This window comes from Cricetulus griseus, chromosome 5 (assembly GCF_003668045.3).
Source record: "Cricetulus griseus strain 17A/GY chromosome 5, alternate assembly CriGri-PICRH-1.0, whole genome shotgun sequence".
NCBI classification, from domain to species: domain Eukaryota; kingdom Metazoa; phylum Chordata; class Mammalia; order Rodentia; family Cricetidae; genus Cricetulus; species Cricetulus griseus.
The window spans coordinates 121402721-121423979 of record NC_048598.1 but is presented as its reverse complement, the minus strand read 5'-3'; the positions used below and the strand labels follow the sequence as shown (position 1 = coordinate 121423979).

The 21259-nt window shown below is 43.9% G+C and overlaps 1 protein-coding gene and 1 pseudogene across 4 annotated transcripts in view; one reads left to right on the top strand and one right to left on the bottom strand.

The window, feature by feature from the left end:
• Positions 1-21259, top strand: part of Sipa1l1 (signal induced proliferation associated 1 like 1) — a 291536-nt gene that overhangs the window by 129456 nt on the left and 140821 nt on the right. For all 4 annotated transcript variants that reach the window (XM_027418435.2, XM_027418430.2, XM_027418433.2 and 1 more), the window contains one exon: positions 17263-17326. The gene's annotated coding sequence lies outside the window, so the exon portion shown is untranslated. The remainder of the gene's footprint in view (positions 1-17262; positions 17327-21259) is intronic.
• LOC113839363 lies at positions 154-1491 on the bottom strand (annotated as a pseudogene).

Sequence of the window (21259 nt, the reverse complement as noted above, 5' to 3'; positions counted from 1 at the left end):
TGATAATACAATTTCTAATGGTCTTGGGAGTGAATATATTAAATTTATTAGTTGACAGTTTGATTTTACTATTAGCATTTTTTTTCAATGTCCAAAGCTTATTTTCTTAAGTAACAGTAAGATCCAGGGTTAGTTTTTGTAGCTGTGCCTGGCCTATTGGTCTCTGGCATACTCAAACTTCTGCCCTTAGAGTGGACTTAGGATTTGGTATGGCTGTGTAGGGTTCTCCGGGGCTTGCCAAAATGCCAGTACACCTCTTGACCCTTCTGGGGAACTGACAGGAGCATGGTGCTATGGCCCTCGGAGGTGAGGATCTTACCCACAGCCTTGAGAATGCTACTTTGGGCCCTGCTTGCTGCTTACCTGCAGTGCTCACACTTTTGGCTTGGGTACTTCTAGAATCCATACATTATCTATGTCCGCTCCCACAACCACAGCTGATTTGTCCTCTGGGCCAGGAAACTTCATCTTTTGCATTGTGCAGTACAGGGATGAGGTGACTGGCTGTGCAACTCTTAAATGACATTTTCAGCACAACCTGGTTGGAGGTAGAGTTGGTTTGCCTAGCCCAAAACCTGTACGCCTTGACAAGCAACCTCAGCTAGGCATCCTGGCTCTTAGGCTCCTTGCAACCTCAGTCTTTATATTTTAATTTTCCCTCGGTCATAATTATTTAAATGATACATTTAACAAAAATTATTTTATTTTACTTACCATTTTTTGAGACAAAATCTTCTGTAGCTCAGGCCTCAAACTTGCAGTGTAATCTAAGGTGACCTTAAACACCTAATCCTCCTGCCTCCTCTTCTCAAGTGCTAGGATTATAGGTCTCTGTCATCATTCCTCGCAGAGTTAATTTTTTTTAAAAAAAACTACGTACTTTTACTTTATGTGTATATGTGTGCCTACACGGGTGTATGTGTGCCATGTGTGTGTCTGTGGCCCGCCAAGGCCAAGAAAGGATATTAGGTGCCCTGGAAGTAGAGTTACAGGTGGTTGTAAGCCACCAGGTGATTGCTGGGAACTGAATTTGGGTCCTCTCTAAGAGCAGCCGGTTCTTAACCATTTGCATTCTTCTGAAACTGTTCTTTCCTAGATCCCCAGTAAGTTTCTAAAGCCAATGATTTCCTTTCAGTTACTCATTCAAAGTCCCATCTTTACTGCTTGGTGGCACTGGGTCGCCTTAGCTTTCTGTCACCACTCTGGGCCACTATTGCTATATTGTTTTCTGTCAATTTTGGATCCCATGATAACTATATTTCCATTTCATTAAAAGAGCATAAAATAGGGAAATATTTCACAAATCTGCCCAATGCAGTATTAATAGCTACTTTCACCTTCTCACTATTTCCCTTCTTAGACTGATCAAGTCTTTCCTGTTTTAGGTGATTGTAATCTTAGCTTGTATCTTCTTATAAAGCAAGATTTTACATGGAATTATAGTTTGCTTACCGTCTCTACTCTGTTACTCTTCTTTCTCTTATTTTTCATAACCCTTCATGTAATAGAAGCTGAGTTACTAGAAAATTCTAAATCATCATCGACAGTTCCTCCATCAGCTTATTTGGAGAGGCATTTGCATCAGGGGAGGAGGCTTTTCATAAGCCAGAGGAGGTTTGCACCAAACAGTAAAACCACAGGAGGGATTTGTGAGAGGGAATAGTGATGATTTGCACTTGGCGTGTCTGAGGGGCCAGGCTTCAGTGTGGCAGTCCAGTGATCACGCTTGTATTAGAAATCCCTGTCTTTTATGATTGCCATTTTTCTATGAATTTCCTAAGGACACTTGTTGGATTTTAAAAGTATGATCTTTATTTTCTTGTATGAGTTTTCTCTCCTTGGGCATTTCTGAATTACTCATTTCCCCATTGCTGATTTCCATGGAGTGATAGTATGTTTAATGTACATTGATTTATTTTTAGTTAAAGATGGACCTAAAGGTTTATTTCCTTGTTGTCAAGACTCTGATCAGAGTAGCATTTATTGGCTGTTGATTGCAGAAGCACAGAAGTTAGACAGGCCAGTTGGGGTACTTTGGATTTACCTGCCTTCTAAATGCAGCTGTCCAAAGGTAAATTCACTTCCATGTCATCTGAATGTTGTTGAGTTTCTCTAATCCCAAGGGTTCCTGACTTTCCTACCAAGGGTTAATACTGCAGGAGCCTCTCTAAGACAGGTGCTGTCCTAGGTGTCACTGTCACCAGTGCCTGCTGTTATGTTCTGTCTGGTCCCTCTAAGTTCTAACAGGGAAATTTGAAGGTTCATCCTTCTCTAAGGGGTCATTGGTCTTAAGGCTGAGAACTTTCTAACACAGGAGTTTCTAAAACAGTTCAAGAGTACTAACGATCTTTGTGTATGTTTACTCGATGACTGATATCTGCAAAACTGTATGTACTACAAAATGGGTCTAGTTACTGGAGGAATAAAGCATGTGGCTTTGTAGAGGTTGGATTGCTGTCACACATGGCCAGTGAGTTAGTCACTCACCCCTGGTTCATAAAGCCTACACCATGAAGCCCCATCCTCTGTACAAATCCCTGGGAGATAGTTTCCGGGCTATTGAACAAATGAAGGTGTAGGGAGAGTGCTTCCCTCCCTCTGCCAGCACCCTGCCATCTCTTCCATTTGGTCTTTTCTCACTTGTACCCTTTGTACTGTACTGATAATTGTGAATAATCGCTTTCTTGAGTTCTGTGAGCCATTCTAAGAAATTACTAAACCTGAGGAGGGGATTATGGAGTCTCAGTTTACATAACACACCTGTTAGAAGTACAGAGAACTAGCTTAATGTTTGGCATCTGGAATGGGAATGATGTGGGAACATGGACTTCACTTATGGCATCTAAGCTGATGCCAAATGCACAGCATGAGCATTGAATTAATTGTGGAATATGTATCCAGTGAACGTCAAGAATTGGGGAATTGGTTGGTGGGGGAAAACCCTCACACATAGGGTGCTGGAATTAGTTGGAGTGTGAGCAAAAGAAGCAGAGTTTTTCTTTTTACTTAGTGTTACCAGCCATGGTGTGTTAGGAAAACAGAACTATTAGTTGTATGTATGAGAGGGCACATTTGTATAGGAACCTGTAGATTGATTTGAATAGCGAGATGGAGATCATGATACTGGTTGTAAGAGAATTTGCATAGGGACACTCTGTTAGTGAGTTTTGCAGCACATTCTTGATTAGTGTTTGACCAAGTAACTGAGTACTATAAGCTCGCCAAGATACTACATGAAACTAATGATCATACCTAGTCCCTGAGGTTTAGACTTGAGATGCTGACACCCTCGGCCAGCACACTGACTGTTCATGCCCCGAGCATTTAGCAGCTGTTGTGTTTTGCTGACCATAGAACATATACAGTGCTGTTACCTTCCTGAGAGATGTCCCCCCACTTGAGTAAACAGGACAGTTATGATTTGAGCCTGTTTGCTTGTGCGTATTTTTAGTGAGATTTGTTTATTGGCTGGATTTCAAGTTTTTCATAAAGAACCTGATTATTTAGAATTCAGGCCAAATGCACAGTTGTTACTGTAGAGAAAAAGAAAACATTGTCTTCTGATTTATTCATGTGTTCTGAAAGAAGAATGGAGAATTCCTGTACTAAATCATATTAATAAATTCAATGACTGTTTGGCTGATACTTACTGTGTACCCTTGAGAGTAAGAACTACTGGTTTGCCAAAGCATCCTCTAGTGTATTCCGGAACAGATCGTTCCTTCTGTTCACCTGAATAATTGCTTCTTTAATGAGCAAAGATGTCACCTCTACTTAACAGTGAAAATCTCTTCCATGGCCGTGGAGTTGCACTTTTTGAAGCATTGCTGTTAAAAGGCAAACAAGATGAATTAGAAGTGAATCAGCCTGGGCCGCCACTGATGTGTCTCTGTAACTCCCATCTGTCTTAGAATTTTGTACCTACTGTCACATGTATAAAATACGGCCCATAATCATCTCAGTTCGGAACACCATTATATAGTCATTTAAACCCAAGAATAATATTGCCTTTGATGCCAAACTGAAATATGTGGTTTATAATTCTTTCAAATTACTAGCATCTGTTCACTTTAAAGGGTCCGAGGAACCTTTGTGTTAGGATAGGCTTTTGGCTGCTGAGTGTACCTAGACTCTCCGTGACCAGGCTCCGTACCAGTTAGACCTTGTGGCTCACAGAAGACACTAGCATCTGATCACACCAGGTTCTTCCTGCCTTAGTTTTCTTTGAAGTTGTTAAACTTGCATGAGGGATTTCTCTTGCTGTGTCTCCTTCACTGTCCACAGAGGTCACTGTGGTTCCTCTGAAATTGAACTTCTCTTCTTTTGAAGATAGCCTGCTTAAAGGAGCCTTGTGGAGTGAGGTAGCCCCTTTGAAGGAGCCTTGTGGAATGAGATAGCCCCTTAAAGGACCCTTGTAGAATGAGATAACCCCCTTTAAAGGAGCCTTGTGAAGTTGTCTGTCAGTCTTCTTTTTCTTGGGTTTCTTTATGGCTATACTGCTGATACCATCAGAGTTCCCCACAGAGGCCTCAGCCTAGAGTGGTTGAATCTGCCTGGCTCTCAGCTGCTGGCCCCCAACTTCCTCTGGCATCAATTAGTTCAGGCCGTGTTCACTCCCAAGTGCTGAGTTGCAGGATTTGCCAGCACTACATTTAGGCCAGTGTGCTTCACTCACAGCAGGATTCATTCAAACATACTCACCCCGACCTCATGCACCTTCTTCAGAGCAGCTGTGTCATCTCCATGCGCAGTGGCTTTTCCAGTGGCTGGGCTTTTAAACCGCCAGCCTTATCCCTGGAGCCCACCCTGAAAAGTTATCTGTAGGGAGACACTGTAGCCCCGCCTCCTAGAAGCCCCTACAGGTGTGCCTGGCCACGCCCATGAGGGTGTGGTCAGGGAAGGTCGAAGATGATGGGCGGGGCAATTCTTAAGGGGCCACGGACACATGGAGACCCCTTCTCTCTCTGGCCTCACTAGCTTGCTGCCTCTGGGCACGCTCTGGCTTGTCTTTGGCTGGTGTTTATCTGAATAAAGAAATCTTAGCCTTACAGTCTATGGATAGTCTTTGCGCACCCTATACCTGACACATTATACCCATCGATACCTGTCCCTTTAAATCATAGTAGACATGTTTCAACAGTTCGTTTTCTATGTACTGAAATTCACACTGGACATTGAGCTCTGGGTTGCAAAGAGGATTTGGGGACCTGTCTCAGTGTGTGTGTGTGTGTGTGTGTGTGTGTGTGTGTGTGTGTGTGTGTGTGTGTGTGTTTGCAGTCTAGTTCTCTTGGTTTGAGAAGTTACACTCTTCTGATTTCTATAGTACATTTGAGTGATGATCTTCCAGTGGTTATACCTTGTCTGTGGCCAAAAAACAAAATCAGTGTTTTTGCCTTTTAATGCCCTGTAAGTATGGAAGGAGAGAGCTTTCTTAAATGTTGCAACTGGACTCTGGGAATTTTAAGAATTCTTCAATAAATAATGAGTGAGATCTGCAGTTTTAATTTTGTTTAGGGATAGCTACATAACCTTTTTGAACATAGAATTAAAAATTTTATTTTTTAGGTTATAGTAATTTCTTTCAGGACTCTGCCTTTTAGATTCTAACATCACACATTCAGCTTCGTAGCACACTGTAAAAATCCATTTTGCTTTCTGGAAGTTCTGCTGTTGGGATTTGAGTAGTTTGTGGTTTTTATGCACTTGCCTTCCCATAGTATAAATGTGAGGGTGAAGTTGCTGGGTGGTAGGATGGACCCAGAAGTCTGTCTCATGTTTGCACCTTTGTTTATGCCCTGGAGCGTGTGAGCATCTATTATTGTACATCTTTGCAGGCACCCTAGTGTGACTTCATGGATTAAGTCGTGATAGGCATAGGGAGGTGCCTTTTTATATTTCTCCAGTTGCCAGTTAGTTTGTTTTTTGGTGTTTTTGTTTTTGTTTGTTTGCTTTTGGTAGTGTTGCAGCTTGACTTCAGGTTTTTGAGAATATGAGGCAAAATGCCCCATGCCCTGACCAATGTCTCCAGTTGTTAAACTCCCTATCAGTACCCGGTTTCCCTTTCTTAACGGTGTCTTCTGTTTTCTTCTAGGATTGTTTGCCTCTCCCACATGAAAGGCAGTCATTCACCTTGTTAATGTTGTCAGGTGTTGCTTATGACTGCTATTTTTGTCTTGACACCCTCGAACAAGTCCTGTATTATAATGATGTGGAGTGTATTTATTACTAGTGCTTGTGGTCTTTCTATTTTGTATTGTTTACATTTTATGAAGTCATAAAGAAGCTTTTATCAGCTACTAAAAGTTTTATAATCTTACCTTTTACATGCAAGTTAGGTTAAGCTGGGGTTTATTTTTATATAAAAGGTGGAATGGGAATTCAGATGAATAATTTTCACATGGATGAATAGATGCGTACAAGTACCATTATTAAAAAAAATTCAGCTTCTGAATTAACCTGGCATTCTTGCTGTATTATAAATAACAATTGGGAGGGAGGACTGATTTCCTCCTGACTTTGTTATGAGAATTGGTGTTCTTCTTGTAATGTAAGATTTAGACACAGCTTGTTGAGTTTCTAAAAGCAGCTGTTGGTAGATAGATGATAGACAGGTAGATGGGTAGGTATAGCTAGCTAGATGATAGATAGGTGATAGATGATTGATAGATAATGAACAGATGATAGACTCATAGATGGACAATAGATGACAGATTGATGAATAGAATATAAATATAAAGGCATGGAAAAGCACACATGCATGTGGGTCTCCCCCCCCACCCCCCCAACCCCGTTCAGGGAGCATGCCTAGAAGTATTCAGTAGCAATAACTGCACCTGTATCTGGATTTTTATTTGTAAATACCATTCTTGGAGAACGGAACCATTTTGGAGAAATGGGTGCCATCAGGGTTGGAAAGTACAGACAAGTACTGGTGGAAACTTTGAAACATGATTTCAGGAAGTAAGGAAGTGATTTTGTTAGACCCTCAGAAAGCTGAGGCTTTCAGAATCTTAGTCCAGGACGGCGGCCACCCCAAACACAGAATGGAGGCGAAAGCTTGATGCAAACTGCATGAGGCTTTATTGTAGTTTTACGAGCTAACCCCATGTTAGCTCGGGTCTTTTACCCACCCGCCATGGCAGACGGCTAAAAAAAGACGGCTCCTTGGGTCTCCCAAAAGATCTTATAGGGCAGCGTAAGGGGAGTGTCTAGGGGTACGCACAGGCTCACGATTGGTGTGCCTCCAGGCTTGGAGGGCTTGCCCTGTGTTGATTGGTCAACTGGTTGTTATGGCTCATAGGCCCTCCCAGGGTGGTTGCTATGCTCTCTACGTCATTGTCGTGCGCTTGTCCGTAAAGCACACCCAGGGTCGTAAAGCATAGCGCCACCAGCTAACTTCCGATTGGCTCCTTGTCACGAGACAGGCATCTGACTTTCTAGTGACTAACTTCTGATGGGTTCCTTGTCACGAGACAGGCATCTGACCTCTACGTGACCAAGGTAGGTTTATGGCAAGCACGTGTTCGGCTGTTATGGCTGCCAAAAGGGAAGCCGGTTCCTTCATTCCCCCATTTTCTTTTTTGGAAATTCCAATCATGGAATTGCTGTCTCTCTAGCATCCCCATTAGGGAGTGATAGATATTGGCATCCCCATGTAAGGGAGTTCCCTTTGACTTAGCATTTTAACCCGGGAAAATGGACGGCGAAATTCTTTCCAAACTGCTTCCTGCTGACTTTGGGACGAAGTTAGGGACCCCAGAAGGTTGAAATGCTAGTCAAAAGCAAAAAGGAATTTAGGCAATGGGGAATTTATCAGGGGCTTCTGGTTAGCACACACTGTTGCAGAGACAGGGGGTGTCCACATCAGCTGACTGGTTCACATCCACAGCAAGTCCAGGGCTCGCAGTCTACTTAGAACAGCCTGTAGTCAGCAACTGATACTCAGATGTCAGCCAGAAGCAGAAACCTGTTTAAGACATGTTTAAACTAGGAACAGAGGTTAAAACTTATTTTCTGAAGCCCACAGTGTAGAAAAAGCAGATATTTGGATATCTGTTTAAACAGCAGGAACATATTTAGCAAAAACTACAGATTTGGGCTATAAGCATGTACATTTTTCTTCTGTCCAGAGAGCCAGGTATGGATTGGACAGAGGTGCCTTTGGCCTGATGAAAAGTCCTTTAAGTTTGTACTTAGATGACAACCAAAATAAACTTAAAAATCTTGAGCTTGTGCCTGAACAGTAGTTATTATTTTATCAGCTAACACACTTACTAGTCTATAGTGGATCTGACTGCCTGATGCTGTCAAGCTGACAACCAGTAATATTTCAGAGATCTGAGAAGGGTATACTTTATCCAAATCTACTAAGAAGTGACAGAAGCCAGTCAGAAGCAAGTCCATACCCAAGTTTCTCCATTACCGCTGGAGGCAGGTGTCTTAAAGACCAGTAATCTTCGCCAGGCCTATACTGTTTGAGTTTTTTTCCTCTCTGTGGAAGAGGGACATGGAAAAGACTGACCTTGTTTTGTCTAGGCAAAGGGGTGCAATCAATTTTCCAGTGTCCAGCAGCTTTGTCCACAGTCTCGGCCAGGTTCTGGCAGGCGGCAGGTATCACATCTGAGCATCTCGCTCACTGGTCCAGGTGCAGGAACTGAGGTGCCTCGTAATCTTCTTTGGAGACTTTGGGTCACTGTCCGGATCTGGCAGTCTGACATTATAAACTTTAAAGATAACAATTTAAATGCCATATTCTGAAGATCTCTGAAGCATTAGAGGTCTGTTTGTCTGTTTTAGTTACTTTTCTTAAGCACACATTAAGCATACAGGTGGCTAGGTAAAGTCTTATTTCTGTAATACAGCTGAACTTAAAACTATATAGAGCTATCTTATATTTCTTAAACAGTAGCTTAACTTCTTTCTGAGGCAGGGTTTTTCTGTGACTTTGGAGCCTGTTCTAGAATTCGATCTGCCGGACCAGGCAGGCCTTGAACTCATAAAGATCCATCTGCCTCTTCCTCCCGAATGGTGGGATTAAAGGCGTGTGCCATCTACACCCTGAGCTTAAAGGTGTGTGCTATCAACATCCTAAACTTAACTTCTGAAAACACAAACTGTAACAGATTAGCATCTTTTATAAAACAAGAACTTTACATTGTCAGGCTTTGCTTAGAAATAATTCTAAATTGAAGCTCTTTAAGTACAAACATTAATAAAAACAAACATTTGAAAACTGGTTTTAAAAAGAAATTTAAATTCCCTTAAGGTCTTTCTGTAATATATAGAAGCATTAACATTTTAAATCTTAACTGAAAAACTTGTTTCTAAGATGGTATCTCTAATTTCCATGTGGTCACCTTTAGTCAAGATGGCGGAAGTATTTTTTTTTTAACTTTAGCAAAATGGCGACCAGTCAAGTCATGTGACCAGTTGGCCATGTGCTGGCTAAACCAGGAAACAGAACATTTTAAAACAAGTATACATAAATTACTTGAGAAATAAACAGGACTTTTTAAAACAGAATTAGCTTAATATGGTTAAAATTTTAACTTATATTACCATTTTTAAAATTTATTTGTAGACATGAGAAACCATAGCACAGTTTACATTTTTTTTTAACTTGTAACAACCTTTTCTCTGACCTTCGACAACTTTCCTCTGACCTTTTACAATTTATTTTAACCCTCTATAACTTTCTGTAACAATCTTTTTCTCTGACCTCCAACTTTTCTCTGACCTTTTACAACTTGCTTTAACCCTCTATAATTTTTACCATTTGCTGTAATTCTCTATAACCTTTTAGTTTATTTCTCTGACTTTCTTAGACATTTTTAGACAATTTTCTTTTTTTCTTTCCCTCTTTATTATTTAAGTTTTTTACATTTTTTTCCATTTTTTAGTCAACATAAAAATTTTGTCAAAGTCCCTTTTATAATTTTTAATAACTTTAAGGCCCCCCCCTTTTTTTTTTTTTGAATATCCGGATCAGGACAGATGGTTCACCTGCCTGAGCTAGCTCCATGTGCTCAAGGCAGAGAGACCTGGGGTGGGGGTGCTGCTGGTAACCCCAGACCCTTGGCCAATCCAGGGGTGGGAAAAAGACTCCTGCGGCCCCCCTGCATACCATGTGTGTGGAGCACAGAAAGACGGGTAGCAGATGGCGGCCTTGTAGCCATGTTCCCCCAGAGCAGGGAAACAGCCATAACGGCAGCTGGGGCAGAAACAGTCCTACTGGGCATGCCTCAGACCCGCAGGTGGGGATAGAAAGGGGGTGGCGTGGTGGATCCTGAATTGACAACCAATGATGATAACACAGAATAGACAGGAAAGAACAGACGCCAACCCAATCCGCCCACGCTGCTCATAAGGCAATGGCGCCTGGAAGACGGCAGCAGAACTCGGCGGCTAACTGAGGCGGGTCCAAGTGTCCTTGGCCCGAGTCTGTACCTCCTGGGTCCTGGGTGTCCTCAGAGTGGCAGTCTGTCCTCCGGGTGCATCTGCCGATCATAGTTGAGGTGGCGCCACGTGCTCAGAGAATCAAGAAAAGACCCCTGACCCATGCATGCCATGTGCGTAGGGAGAGCAGGGACAGAAAGAGATGCTTAAGAAACATATAACACAAATGTGAAACATGGACAGACAGTACAGTAACACAGACTAGGGTCCTATTTGGAATTTTAGATGACTTGATTCCAACAAGTACCTCTTTTACAGATTGGGTGACCCGCTTGGATCCCCTTACAGATGGAGCAGGCAATTTGCTCCCACCAAGTCCCTGTCCTTACAGATTGGGCGACCCGCTTGGGTCCCCTTACAGACGGACCAGGCGACTTGCTCCCAGCAAGCCCCTGTCCTACAAATTGGGCGACCCGCTTGGGTCCCCTTACAGACGGACCAGGCGACTTGCTCCCAGCAAGCCCCTGTCCTACAAATTGGGCGACCCGCTTGGGTCCCCTTACAGATGGACCAAGCAACTTGGTCCTACCAAGTCCCGCTCCTACAGACTGCAGAAGCTGTCATCCGAACCTCTGCCCTAAACAATTCTTGTACAGAAACCATACAGAAACAAAGACTGGAAGATAAAGTTACCTAGTGTGGCGCCACATGACTCAACGAAAGAGGGTGCTGTAACTTTAACTGACTAACTATGGTCCTTAACGTCCATCCAATGGTCAAAAGTCAGACTGAGGGGGGTTGGTTACAGTCAGTCCCATCATCAAAGTCACAGATAAGACAAAACAACACCCAAGACACAGACAAAAACTATCAGATGTCTGTCTCCACCTAGACAGACAAAACCATTCCAGAAATACAGACGGCCGGGAGGACGGATAACTTCCCCAATCCAGGAGAACTACCGTACCCTCACCGGCTCCCAGATGGGAATCTCCCAAGCGTCCCTGAGGTTCCCACAGACTTCCTGGAACGTCTTCCAGGGTGGCAGTCGGTGATCTCCCAAGCACGTCTACTGATCACACTCTGTCTCCTCCCGAGACCAGAGCTCTTGTCTCTTCCCGAGACACGAGCGACTGCAAAGCACAGAACCAGATTTCAGCCGGCACAAAAACACAAAGACACAGACAATACAGGGTACCCACTTACCTCCAAGATCGACTCCACTCAGGTGAGGGGTGGTCGCAAATCCCGGACGAGCCCCCAAAATGTTAGACCCTCAGAAAGCTGAGGCTTTCAGAATCTTAGTCCAGGACGGCGGCCACCCCAAACACAGAATGGAGGCGAAAGCTTGATGCAAACTGCATGAGGCTTTATTGTAGTTTTACGAGCTAACCCCATGTTAGCTCGGGTCTTTTACCCACCCGCCATGGCAGACGGCTAAAAAAAGACGGCTCCTTGGGTCTCCCAAAAGATCTTATAGGGCAGCGTAAGGGGAGTGTCTAGGGGTACGCACAGGCTCACGATTGGTGTGCCTCCAGGCTTGGAGGGCTTGCCCTGTGTTGATTGGTCAACTGGTTGTTATGGCTCATAGGCCCTCCCAGGGTGGTTGCTATGCTCTCTACGTCATTGTCGTGCGCTTGTCCGTAAAGCACACCCAGGGTCGTAAAGCATAGCGCCACCAGCTAACTTCCGATTGGCTCCTTGTCACGAGACAGGCATCTGACTTTCTAGTGACTAACTTCTGATGGGTTCCTTGTCACGAGACAGGCATCTGACCTCTACGTGACCAAGGTAGGTTTATGGCAAGCACGTGTTCGGCTGTTATGGCTGCCAAAAGGGAAGCCGGTTCCTTCAATTTGAAAATTATAGGATTGTGTCAAAATGACCCATGGACTGTCTTGAAGTTTTCACTGTTCAGTTTCAGGTGAATTGAGCTGGCATATTAACAGTGGCAATAATTGGCAGCAGAAAAATAGTAGTCGTAAAGGATTAAAGCAGAATAAATGAACCATGTGACCGTGAGAGCAGATGGCTAGATATTTGTTTAAAATAGAAATAAAAGAAAAGGAGGCAGTCGTAGGATGAGACATGAGACTATTAGGCATATTAACCAGTTATAGGCCCAGCAGAGTAGAAAGACTAAGAAGAGAAACAGAGTAAATAAATGGCTGACCGCCATGGCCAGTCGCCATAGAGAGAGAGAGAGCGCGAGCGTAGGTGGGAGAAGAGAAGAGCAGAGAAGGAGAGAGTAGAGAGAAGAGTAGAGGGAGAGAGTAAACAGGCAGGGGTCTGTCTTTTAAAGGGGTCCTTTGCACCTGCGTGCAGACTTAGTTCCCATGGAACCTTGGGGCTGACCTGGGTACTGCCTGAGTGGATTCTGACAGGTAACAGGCAGGCTAGCATAATGCCTGAACCTTTCAGTGGCACTGACCGATAGCAGGCTGTGCCTTTTCCTTCTTGTCACTGTATTCTAGTACATGGAATTCCTTAATTGTTCTTGTCTTCCTGATACAGGGGCACATTACAATGGGGTCCAGTTTTTGGCTGTCAGGGATCACACTACTTTGAACATTTCTGTTCATGTTGTTGGGAGACACATTGCCTGTTCCCACCAGCTGCTGTGTTCATGGCTCAGGCTCCTGTACTGAAAGGTAGCTAAGCAAGAGAAACACACACAGCTGTCTTTAATAGAAGTTTTATGTGTTCCTGTATCCTTGAGAAGAAACAAGGTCAAAGGAAATGGGATGCAGTGGTAATAACTTGGGTGTGGTCCACTCAGCCAGCTTCTTTGGATCTTAGTGTCTTTGTCTTCTGGAGATAGGCACATTCCGTAAGGTGGGGGAAGGGGGTGCAGACATAGGAAGGGTGGTGGACAACTCAGCAGCGAAGGTCTGCTTCAGTGGAAGGCCTGCTGCACGGAAGGGGAGCAGATGGTCAGGGGCCCCCTTGCTTCTACAGTTCACACAGATGTTTCAGGACTGAATCTTCCTGGTGCAGCTTTCGGGGCATTCTGTTTTCCTGCTGGTGTCAGTTTTTGCAGAGGAATGAACAGATTTCACTCCCTTTCAGGCATGTTGTCCTCTGTTTCATTTCCCTCTTGATAACAGCCCACTGGGATGAAATGTAGTTTGCACTGTGAGGCCTGTGGTCTGTGGTCCCTGGCTTCTGCATAATCTCTACCTCTCTTACTCATTTGCTTGCCACTCGGGACATTACACTATTGAATTAAAGTTTAAACATGGTAAAATGCATTAGTATACTTAATGGTGAGATGAGCTCAAGATATCAAAGTTGTTGAAAGCATGCAGGCTTAGAAGTCAAGACTAGTCAGTCTAAGCCAGGTTTGTTTCTTACTTGAAAAGTCGAAACTTCCCGCCCCATGCGGATTGGAAGCGGTTGTACTGAAAACGTTTGCTTCAGGGCTTTTACAGCCGGAGGAGCTTTCAAGTTGTCACTACTTGCTGCCAGAAGTCAGGATCAGTGACCTTCCAAGCCATGTGTCCCAGCTGCTCATGCTGCTTTGGATGTGTGTGGCCTTTTCAGCACATGATATTCAAGTGTGGGACCTTTATTTCAGGGTCTTTATGCCCTCCTGCCTGCTGCTTTGCTTTCTCCTGGGTATGACGCTCACAGCCTGCTGCCCCTGTATTTTGTGCTGCTGGGAAGAGGTGTTGTTCTGCTCAGACTCAGATGGGGACTCTGGGAAGCTTCTGGGGACACAGGCTTCATTGTAGCAGTGTGTGATGGCCTCCTACTACTGTGGCCGTCTTCCCCATGCCACAGCTGTAGGATGCTCTGCCTTCTGGGGTGAATCAGAAACAGACATCATAGTGAATCTTCCCAGATCATACAACTGTGAGGTAGCTCATAATTCAAGGAACCCTGTGTTAGCTCCCTGCCCCAGCTTACCAGTTCTGAACAGAGAGAGGAATCATGTATAGTATTCCCTCAAGCCTGGGTTCCTGTGTGAGCCTGGTTGGGAGACACGGTAATCAGCATTATTGCTCTGGTCCACCCCGTCCCACCTTACACTACAGCAGGCAAGACTATAATGTATACGTTGACAGTGGTTTTAGTAAATAAGATTTCACTGGGATAGACAGACTCATAGGGACTATGGCTGCTTTTGTACTTCCAAGGAGGGCTATATAGCTAAGACAGGACAGGGACCTTATGGCCAGCAAATCATCAAATATTGTCTGGGCATTTGCAGTGTCTGTTGATTGAATTCCTCCTGTGCACTGCTCCATTGTGTGCCTGTCCTATGGTTTGTTACCAGGTTCTGTTCGTTAGTGTTATTATTTCTTTGAATGTTTTTAGAGTTTCTTGGGAACCCCTGTGTGGGCATTCCTAGCAGATAGCTGCTCAGGGTGGCAGAGTGTATTTGTAGTCTGTGTCCTTAGATACTACACCGTTTTCCAGTTTTCACGTGCCAGCAGTCATGAGAGTTCTGTTGTTCACATGCTAAGATGTCTGTTGATGCAAATACAGCTTTCACCTCATAGGGAGAGAGAGGTAGTTTATTCTTGAGACAAATAATAATGGCCATGACCCAGGAAACATGCTCCAGTGTGGTAACAGTTCCATGGAGTTTTACAGAACAAAAGAAAGCACTTAATCAAGGCAGTTTCAAGTACATTGGTGGACAATTCAGGTAGGTGGCTTTCAGCAGAGGGGACTTTGTTGTAAGGCTCAGGTGCTATCAGAGGACATTCTTGGTTTGGGCCTGGTGAAAGCTCCTAGCCACTTGATACACTGTGAAAGGTTTCCCTTGATAATCAAAGGGAAGGTCAGACTGAGGTGCACAGTAGGTGGCCATTAAGGAATCTAAAGGTTGCCCAAAATAATTTAGCACTGTATCTATATCATCCCAGCACTCCACAAAGTTCTTAATTATTAGTCAGCCAGCTGTGGAATCTTTAACACGGGTGTGCCCCCCCACCCCCGGAATTTCATCTCATACATAATTTGGTCTAAGTTTTATATTTTAGCCATTGTGGCCAGTTACCTATACCTTGCAGTGGAACCTGATGCCATTGTAGCTTTACTTGTGCTTCAGTAGTGATGGGTGAAGCGTGTGTGTTTCCAGATGCGCACTGGCCATTTTAAGGTTCTATTTGGTGGTCTGTCTTTTTATTGTCTGTCTTATTTATGACAATTCTTCATGTATTTGGAATGACTTCTTTGGTGGTGGATAGGTGTGTTGCAAATGTCATCTTCTATTTGGGGGCTTCCAGTTTCCTTTTCACAGCTTTTTTTTTTCTTTGAAACAGGGTTTCTCTGTGGCTTTGGAGGCTGTCCTGGAACTAGCTCTTGTAGACCAGGCTGGCCTCGAACTCACAGAGATCCACCTGCCTCTGCCTCCAGTGCCCGGCCCCTTTCACAACTTTGTGAACTTGTTATTTTTTTTATTTTTTGACAAACCATTAGTAATGCAACAAGACACACTGCATGGCACTGCACTACACCACACCTCTCCACACCACACTTCTCCACACCACAGTCAAAAGCAGAGATAAATGAATGTGCATCCATGCTCCTGCTTCTCCTCTCTCTCTCTAGCCTTTCTTGTCCTGTATAGTTCAGAGCTCCCTGCTTATAGAATGGTGTTGCCTACAGTGGGCTGTGTCCATTATCAGTTAACAGTTAAGACAACCCCCCACAGATAGCCTACAAGTCAGTATGATCTAAAACAATTGCTCAATACAAACATTCTTTTCAGATAATTCTAGGTTTTGGAAAGTTGACATTAACGCCAACTATCATAAGATAGGTGTTTGTGTGTGTGTGTGTGTGTGTGTGTGAGAGAGAGAGAGAGAGAGAGAGAGAGAGAGAGAGAGAGAGATTGATTTGCTCTTGTTACTGTTTTCTATGTTTGTTGTGATGTTACCTATGCTGGCTTCAAATTCCTCAGCCTCCCAAATTGCTAGGACATGCCACCAAGGTGGGGCACCTGCTGTCCTATTATGAGATCTTCAGGCAGGGCAGGGATACCACTCTTATATTTCATTTGTGGATATTAAAAGTCATTCCAGTGTCCAGGAGTCTTTGTTGAAGCAGACGTGTGCATTTTTTTTCTGCTCAGGACTGTTTTCTCGGATCCTTGAGTTCAGTGATTTAGAAATTGAAGCTGATTTACCAAACTTTATGCTGGACCAGAAATAGGTTAATGGAGTATTGTAGAGGTCAAGCTAATATGCTTATCTTTTTACCATTTTCTTTCAAAGCTACATGCTGTTTGTGGTCCATTTACTATTTTCCCTTTTGTTTTAGAAGTCTAGAGCAATATTACTCAACTGAAATGTGTTGCATATTTGGTATTTTGAAATTTAGAGTAGAGCAGAAGAAACAGCTCAGCAGTTGCTGCTCTTGCGGACACTCCTTCTATTCCCTGCACCCATGTCAGCTCACAGTCTCCTGCAACGCCAACTTCAGAGGATCCAGTGCCCCTTTCTGGCCTTCACAGGCATCCACAAGCTCATGTACTTAACAGACACATACACATAAATAAAATTAAAGTTAAAAGAATGAAAGCCCAAGGTGAGGTGTGGTGGCACATACCTTTAACCCTAGCTCTCCAGAGACAGAGGAGGATGTCTCCAAGTTCAAGGCCAGCCTAGTCTATGTACCAAGTTTCAGGACAGCCAGGACAATAGAGAGAGACCTTGCACAGATGATCTTAGGAATATTTTTAGTGCTCCAATATTGTAGACTCCTCCAGTCTGACTTACTTAATGCTGCTTCCTTCACGAAGGTTAGCCTGTCCACTTCAGAGATAAGCAAATCCTTTGTCAAGATTCTGTGAGCATCGTCGTCCTAGTGACTATTTTTTTTTTCTCTTACAAAGCTTCTCTTCTCTGTTTGCAGATTATACGTCATTCGTGTAGATGTTGCTGCTGTCTTGAGTCTGCGATCATGGCGCCAGAATACAGTAAGTAGCCTTGCCATGCTTCAACACTGCAAAGTATTGACTCCCCATGCTTGGATTCCTGGGGATGGAACCGCTAGATGCATACGGGCAAATGGATCATCACCTTATTTATACTGCATGTATGCTTTGAGTTTCTGATTGCAAAAAGAAAATATAAAAGCAAGAAAAACACTTATAGTTCCCCCTTTTCAAAGGTGTCAGTCTGCTTGATCTTCTGGGTTTGGCTTTTTAGCTTCATATACAAACCATCTTGATAGTCATTTCTTTCATGTTCCTGTTCCTGCACACACATTGTCTGGACTACTTCCTGTAGTATGGCGGAATGGCCATTAGGGCTGTACCATATCACATATGCCATCTATTCTCTGTGTTATGAGTCTGAGAAACTGAGCTGGAGACTGGGCCCTGGTGAGCTGTAGTCCCATGATGCTTGTCCACAACTGATTCACCAGCTCTGGCTCCATCGTCCTCTCTGGGGCAATGCCTGGCCAGGGAAATGGTCTCAGGGATAGCCCTCTACTCCTGTTCTAGATCAGGAGACCCTTTGGCATTCGTGCCTGGAGCTTCTGGCAGAAGTCTCTCATACTTAGCACAGAACTCAGGGAAACACCTCCCTCTTTCTCTGGATGTCACTGTGTACTGGTGTGAGGTCTGTTGTGGCTTCAGCCTGCTGGCTCCCAGACTGAGCAACAAAGCCACACAGGGTGGAAGACAGAGTCCAGAATCCAGGGCAGCCAGCCCTGAAGCCTGTCCCTTCTCAGGACATCCAGTATTTGAGCCAATCCATTTCCTTTATGTTAAAGCCAGTTTGAGTTGGAAGCCAAAACATCCGAATGACTCACTTAATCCCCATTTTATTTTTAGTAATCCATTAGTTTCCCCCAGGGAATGTGGGAGTAATTGCAAAGCAAGGCAAAGTAATACCATTAAATTAAACTGGCGCAGTGTTGGTGTTGACTGGCATCCCCTTCACTCTCAGCAGGAGTCATCTATAGTGAGTTCCTGTTCAAAATGTGAGGCTAAAGACAGTGCTTCCAGAGTCCTTCTCTTTTTCATTTTCAGCCAGAAGCTTTTGCCTCTTACTCAGCTGCCTCGCATGCTAGAGAGGGTCTTAGGCCACAGGCATGAGCCATACTCTTGAAAAAACATACCTGCAGGCAGCACAGACCTATCCTGTTTTTCTAGGACACAGTATACTCATGTTTTTAACATTTGTTTTTGTTCTTCAAAAATTATATGAGTGCTTCAGATATAAGAATGGTGTGAGGAAGAGAATAACAGATATCTATTCATCCTTCCTGAGCACATGAGGATTTCGTCAATCATACGAAACAGATGAAAACTGTGCTCCCTTTCTCTGCCCCTAGGGACCACGACTCTGCTTTTACTCTTTATTATTCTCATGTATTTGTACTTCTGCCATGTGTATCACATACTTTGCTTTCTATTGAGTTGGGTCTCATGTATCCGAGCTGGCTTTGACCTTGCTATGTGTTTGAGGCTGGCCTTGAACCTTGATACTGCTGCCTCCACCTTCCACTGGGGTTGCAGCTATGCTCCACCAGGCCTGGCTGGTGTGCTTTTTAGCTTTTAGGAAATGCAGATGCTACACACTGACTGTAAAATCAGAGGGAAGTTTAGAAGAGATGTAATGTCAGTGTAAGACTGTGGTTTTGGTCATAGACATTGTCCTATGGTTTCTGTTGCTGTGAAGAGACACCATAACCCCAGCAACTCTTATAAAAGAAAACATTTAAATGGCTGGCTTACAGCATCAGAGGTTTAGTCCATTATCATCATGGCGGTATATGGTGGCATGCAGGCAGACATGATGCTGGAGAAGGAGCTGAGAGTAGAGAAGAAGCTACATCCTGATCTGAAGGCAGCAGGAAGTGAACTGAGACACTGGGTGTGGCTTGAGCATATGTGAGACCTCAAACCAGCCTCTACAGGGACACACTTCCTTTAAAAAGGCCACACTCACTTCAACAGAGCCACATCTCTTAATAGTGCCACTCCTCTTGGGGGCCATTTTCTTTCAAACCACCACAAACACTTTCAAAGTTGTGTTAGCAAGCATCCCAGTGGTGTGTATCATAAAATGCTTTAGCGTTCGGTTGGTTGGTGAGTGAATCCACACAGTGACTGCTCTTTCCTTGGTTGCCCACTCTGCTGCTCAGCTCACTTTGTGTCCTGCTCTCATCCTGGGCAGGCTTGGAATCTAACAGGGTACTGTTACCCAGGAGCTGTTTCCTCCCATAGTCTTCACCCTGTGTTCTGGTCACAGACTTTTGACAAACTTAGTCTGAGCATTGGCTGCACTGCACCAGTAGCTGCTGTCCTATACCACTTCATTTGGGGCCTTCTAAACTGACTGGTTTGTCATCTTACTTCTTTTCCTTGTGGCAGTGGTTATAAAAGAGGCTTCTCTAGGCTGACTGCAGCCCTTCTCTAAAACAGCAGCCGTATCACTGGGAACCTCCCCTTGATGTTCGTTGTGCCCCGTTTCCTTTGTGACCCAGTGTTGGGTCTTAGAGATTCTGTTGTATCACTCTTTCAGCTTTCATTTGCTTGTGTTGTTTTAGTTTAATGTGTATGCTTGTTTTGCCTGAATGTATGTCTGTCCACATTTCTGCCTGGTACCCACAGAGGTCAGAAGAGGGTATCAGATTCCTTGGAATTGGAGTTTCTGCCAGTTGTGAGCCAGCATTTGGATACTGGGAACCAAACCCTGGTCTTTGCAAGAGCTGCCAGTGCTCTTAACCTTCAAGCCATCTTTCTAGCCACTGTGTCTTAGCATTCTTGACAAAATGTAAGCCATTCGGCATCTGTGTTATGAAAAGCTCATGCTGTTGGATGATTCTGGCACACTCTCATTTGGAACCTTGCCTTCAGGAATAGGAACAGTCCAGTTGTCTGTTCATTCATTCGGAAATCATTGTTGTTCTACCAATAGAGTGTCTCAGAAAAACTTTTGGCAATATATATATATATATAGGATTCCTGTTATTCCATGGGCTCATTTTAATTTAAATGTTTAGCATTTGCTAAAAAGCAAACTTAAGAATCCCCTCCCCCCATACTTTTGTCTGTGCAGGACCAATGTCTTTTATTGGCATTAAATTTTAGGACTTTGTTTTTTATGCATTATATTTATTCTGTTGTTAGTAATAGAATTGTTTCTTAATTTTTTTCTAACTGTTTCTTAATTTTTTTCTAACTGTAACCACCCCTCACTATCACCATGGACACAGAACATTTTGTGTGTGTGTGTGTGTGTGTGTGTGTGTGTGTGTGTGTGTGTGTGTGTGTGTGTGTGTGTGCCTGTACATGTCTGTTCACACATGGATGCCTGTGTAGAGCTTAGAGGTTGATTAATGTTTTGTGGGGGGTTGGGGGTGAGACAGGGTCTCTATTACGTAGTCCTGGCTGTCCTGGAACTCCCTATGTTTACCAGGCTGCCCTTGAACTCACAGAGAGTTGCCTGCCTCTGCCTTTTGAGTGCCTGGCCCCATCTTCTGGTTCTAACTGGGGTCTCTTACTGAATCTGGAACTTACCATTTCAGTTAGCCTTCCTGATCCAGCAGGCTCCAGGATCCCCACATTTCTATCATGCCAGGCGTTTAGATGAGTTCTAGGGATCTGAATGCAGACTGTCATGTGTACACAGCAAGCACTTGACCCCCGAACCATCTCCCCAGCCAAGATCTTACATTTAAAAATTGTGTTTCAGCCAGATGTGGTGTGATGCGCTTGCAATCCCAGCACTCTGCAGGTTGAGGCAGGAGAATCACACACTCAAAGTCAGGCTTACCTACATAATGAGATGCTGTTTCTAAGAAATAAAATGGTTGCCTGTGTTAGATTTTGCAATACAAAATGGAAATACTCAACCCATGAAGGTTGTAGGAAAGTACACTAAATCTTAAACAT